Genomic DNA, 5,552 nt, shown 5'->3' on the forward strand with positions numbered 1-5,552 from the left:
GTGGATCCGTTTGATTATCTATATTTGCTGGCTCTGTGTTTATGTGTATTTGGTGTATATGTTGACATGTTGTGTTGGGTTGATGCGGTTTTGCTTTGTGTTGTAGGCCAAGACAAATGGAGATGATCGGATAGGCTGTAGGCCCTACAAGGCAGTCCAGTCAGGCCGACGACCCTTTGAGCAATCTGGATTGGCTGTAGGCCCTGTGAGACCGTCCAGTCAAGCCGGCGGCCCGTAGAGAGGTCCAGATAGGCTGTAGGCCCTGTGAAGAAGTCCAGTCATGTTGAAGGCACGTAGAGCGGTCCGAATAGGTTGTAGGCCCTACGAGGTGGTCCAGTCATGTAGACGGCTCGTAGAGCGGTCCTGATAGGTTGTAGGTTGTGCGAGGTGGTCCAGTCAGGCTGGCTGTTTATATTATATGCTTGTTTTGTTGTGGTGTGCTGGTACTTTGGGGGAAACTCACTAAGCTTTGGCTCACAATTTTAGTTTATGGTTTCAGCTACTTCTGAGGATCATAGTAACGCGAAGGCGTGATCGTACACTGTAACGCCCGGGTTTCGGGGCTAAGCATTTTTAGATGATGTAATAGTCTAGGGCAACTATTGTAACTCTTTTTGAAGTAATAAAGATAAAATATTTGAGTATTATGTGAATTATGTGTATTTGTGTGCTTATTACTTATTTATAGATGTATAATAATAAATAAAGGATAAAAATAAGTGTCAAAATTAAAGTGTGAGATATACCTGATATCTTTACATAAAGTTGTAGTGGTCGAAACAAGGATTCTGGGGATATAAAGAACGCCGAAATCCGAGTTATAACGAAGAGGTTATGACCCGTCGAAGTTTCGCGACGGAACCGACACGATACCGGGAAGCGTAAATAGTGAATTTACGATAGAGCAACTTTTAGGCTTAGCGATCTAAACGAAAGTCGTAGAATATGTTAAACCAAGAGCATCCATAAAAAGAACGCCCAAATCTGACTTCGTATAAGGAAGTTATGATTTTTCGAAGTTTCGGCTTAGCAGTGAACAGCCCGAAGTTCGAATATTAGATCGAACAATTTTTAGCTGACACAACCTAAACGAGAATCGGAGATCTCGTTAATAGTAGCGTAACGATAAAAAGACAGATGAAAACGGACGTCGGATGAAGAAGTTATGAATTTTTAACGGACCAATCCTGTCCCGGCCTGTTAAAAATATAACTTTTAAAATAAAGTCAAAATTAGCCGACGGAGTCTAAAAGAAAGTTGTATAGTACATTCCCGCCTACGTGTGGATATAATGAACGTCGAAAACGGAGCTCGTATGAGGAAGATACGAATTTTTGAAGTTAGAGCTCGGATCTGCGAAGCTATTGATGACGTGGCCTAATGTCGGCCGTCCGATGATGATCAAGGCTAGCTTCGGATTTCGACATGTCGCCTCGCCATTACGCCCCGCGTCCGAGGCCGGGTACGCCCAGCGTACTTCGGCTCTTATCCACTTCCGAGACTGGCACATGCGAGACAGCTGGATGCGAGCTGGCATCCTTATCCGAGCATTACGCCCAACGTAACCAAGGGCTACGCCCAACGTAGTCCGAGGTTTAGCTACTATAAATAGAGGGTCGAGGCTGCCCACTTTCTTCACTCCAAAATCTCTTCTTTCTCTCACTACTTTCTCTCTCTATGGTTTCTAACCCCGCCCCCCCTAAAGCCTAGGTGAACCCCTAGCACCCGAAGGAAGCCCCGAGGCTCCCGAAGTCCCGAGAAAAAGGGGTCTTTCGGTTCGGAAATGCTGCTCTGAGCAAAGCCCGGTTTTTAAGAAAACTCGCTGTAAGTGAGCTACGGCTACGCAATTTTTTAATATAGCTTCTAATTCATTATAGTAACATTATTAGGACCTTAAAATAATTATTTGGGCTATTATTATGAGTTATATAGAGTGTTGTTTAACACTTATATAATAATAATAATAATAGCTAGACTATTAATTAGTCGTGGTTAACGTTAGACTAAACCCTAGTGGAATTGATACTAGGTTTTGTCAAGGAAAAATTATTTTGAGATAACGAAGCGTTGTTCAAGTGCAGAGTCACCACCTTTTCAAGTGAGTGCATAGTTACTTTTAGCTTACACATAGATATGAAGTATTTTATATAAATTACATGTTGTGTGTGCATATTAACTGTATACTTGCTATCTATGTTGGATTAACGATTTTATAAATGTTTTAAATGATTTAAACTGTATATGTATTTTATATCTACAAAATGTGTTGGGTAAAACATGGGTAGATGTAATAGTTGTTGTGTGACAAAATAAAATAATGAGAGGCATCGTTATAGATGTTATTGATGATCCAGTCATCTAGCGGAGTATAGATGACGACCACGGACTATTCTAGACAGTCCAGTGGAACGCTAGTAGGCTCGCAACATGTAGGTGTTTATTTGAACTGTGTGTTTACCAGCAGTACTCCATCCCCGACATGGTTGCCTTATTTGACATGAATTGCTGAGGAATCCCCGAAGCATGTGTTGTCACCCCGATGAAAGTCCTTAGACTAGGTCCCTTCTGTTAGATGTTTTAGGTACGTAAAGTGAGGATAACGGGAATGGGTAATCGGGTTTGTTTGGTTTGATAAAGTTAATAAACTTATTTATTGTAGGTTGAAAACCCTATGTGCTCACCAGACTCCCAATCCTAACCCACTCAGTTTCTTGTATTACAGGTAGTGACACATGAGCATAGATGTTTGGATGAGAGATAAGGGATCATAGGCCTGTAAATACGAAATAATGTAGTAAGGCTTATGTTGTACTGTTTATGCTTTTGATCTGTATCAAACATGACATCCCGAGTCTTTTAATGAAATACATTTCTTTGGAAATGCTTTTGATAAATCTTTATCATATTTTGTTTTGGAACAAATTCCGCAACACTTTTATTTAAAATGTTACTCTGATTTTCAAACAAGCATAAACAAAAATCGGTCTTTTCTGGCCGTGAAAATGGGGATGTCACAGTTGGTATTAGAGCATTAGTTTAAGCGAACTAGGAATTTGTAGGATTTCTAGACTTAAACTTAAAATGCTAAGCAATGATTGTGAGGTGTGAGCACTAGCTTATTTTAGGAATTGTGCCTAAAATTCTTTTATGTGCTAAATGCTTTGTGCCTGATATGCTGTTATTTGTTCGGATCTATGGTCTATTGCCGACCGGATCTGGAAACCTTATGTGTTTAGGATTCTAAATGTACGACTACGATATTAGAACTAACATGTAAACGTTTCGGAGCGATAATGATGATTTGAACGTCAGTCCTAAATAAAGATCTAAATTCACCTTATTCGGTGTATAGATCAAGATGGCAAGGACCCGTAGTGGAAACGTGAATGCAAATGGGAACCGAGATCAGCCCCCAGTGATACAGCAAATACCAGTCGTAGTAGAAGTTGCACCTGAGCCAATCACCATGGCTGGAGTACAAGCCATGATGCGGGCTATGTTAGCTGAAAAAAGGGAAGAAATGAGGCAAATGATGCAAGAGAATAGGGACGAAGCCACCGTTCCCATTGTGTAACAGGAGCCGATTCGCGAACAATCGGAGGAAGGAAACTATAGTAGGTCTGTAGGCCAAGCTGATCCGCAAGTAAATAGAAGAAACGGCCAAGATGATGGAGTCGAGAGAAACGGATGCAAGTATAAAGATTTTCTGACTTGCAAGCCATCGACTTTCACTGGAAAGGAAGATCCGATCGGAGTCATGGATTGGATCTCAGAAATGGAGTTAGCTTTTATGACATGCGGTTGCAGAGGCAAGCTGCAAACCACTTTTGCAGTACGCCAGTTCCGAGGAGGAGCAGTACGCTGGTGGAACACCCTGGGGAAGACCTTGAGCCCCAATGAGCCCCTGTAGTTGACATGGGCGGAGTTTTTAGTACAATTCAAGCGCAAGTACTGCTCAGCCCAAACTTGCTCGAGCTAGAGAACCAGTTTCTGACCCTGAAGAAGGGAAGCATGTCAATCGATGAATACACAAACAACTTCACAGAGAAGATGGAGTTTGCCTTGCGTCTTGTCCCGGATGAGCTGACAAAGATTGACAAGTATGCTAAGGGACTCCCATGGGAGTATGCAGTGCCAGTACGTCAGGCACAAACTCTGGAGGCAGCTATCTGGGCTGCCAAATCTGTGGAGGATATGATTAAAGGAAGGGCTGCCAGCAAGGTTGAGGTTGGCGAGAAGAGAAAATTTGAGGGGTCTACTAAACCCAACAATAAGAAGAGCAAGTTCAGTTCCAAGAAGTTTGGAGGAGGAGGGAATGAAGCAAAATGGTGCGAGAAGTGCAAGAAGAAGCACTCGGGAAAATGTAGCGAGGAAGTGACCTGCTACAAGTGTGGGAAAACGGGGCCTTATGCCAATGAGTGCACCATCAACAAGAGGGTGTGCTACGAGTGCCGTGAAGAAGGAAATATTGCTAAGGATTGCCCGAAGAAGAAAGACGTGGCAAGGCCCAACATTCCACTGAAGCCGAAGGCGAGAGCCTTCCAGATGACGCTCGAGGCTGCGAAGGAGGCAGCAGACGTCGCTTCAGGTACCTTTCTTGTAAATGGCTTTCCTGCCAATATACTATTTGATTCCGGAGCCAACTACTCCTTTGTATCGCATAAATTTGGTGGGAAATTAGCATTGCCTGTAGAAAAACTTGATAATGCCCTAATTGTGGAAGTTGCCAGTGGCAAGTTCGTACCTGTTAGTAACCGTATTAGGAACATCGTCATCGACCTAAACGGAAACGAATTCCACGAAGAGCTATTACCCATAGAGTTGAACGGGTTCGATATCGTTTTGGGTATGGATTGGCTTAGCACCAACAATGCTGAGATTCAATGTCAAAAGAAGATAGTAAGGGTAAACCCACCCGGAAAAGAGTCATTTATGGTGTACGAGGACAAACGCCGAGTAAATTCTGGAATCATCTCCCTGATGAAAGCCAGAAAATATTTGTCCAAGGGATGTACTGTTGGGTTTTGAGCATTCTAACACTCCTATGGTGTACATGCAACCCTATAAACCTTGGATCTATGTTTTCTCTATTATACATGCAAATATTAACTATTCCAAGGTTTCATCCTAACTAGCATATTATGAAGCACCTATACTACAAAGTTCTAGTTAGATGACATACCTTTTGATGTAGCTTGATGTCTTCAAGCTTTAAGAGCTTAGCCCCAATAGTGTGGAAGCCTCAAATGGAATCACAAATCACCAAAACACCTTGGAAGAACTTGAGAGAATATGTATGCACACTAAAATCGGCCCACTCTTATTTTCACACACTTGTGTCAATTTTGTGAGCCAAGGACCCCTTTATATATTATGGAGGATTAGGGTTACATCCATGTAAACCCAAATACCCATGACCTTTCATTTACATAGGATCCATGGGTTAAAAGCTCCATGGACCATCCATGAAAGCTTAGCCCAACCTAAATGAACTTGGCCCATTCCATATATATAAGAGTCCATATTTAATTAGTTCTTTTTGATCACTTAAT

This window comes from Lactuca virosa, chromosome 9 (genome assembly GCF_052849685.1).
Source record: "Lactuca virosa cultivar CGN04683 chromosome 9, Lactuca_virosa_CGN04683_v6, whole genome shotgun sequence".
In the NCBI taxonomy this organism is placed as follows: Eukaryota; Viridiplantae; Streptophyta; class Magnoliopsida; order Asterales; family Asteraceae; genus Lactuca; species Lactuca virosa.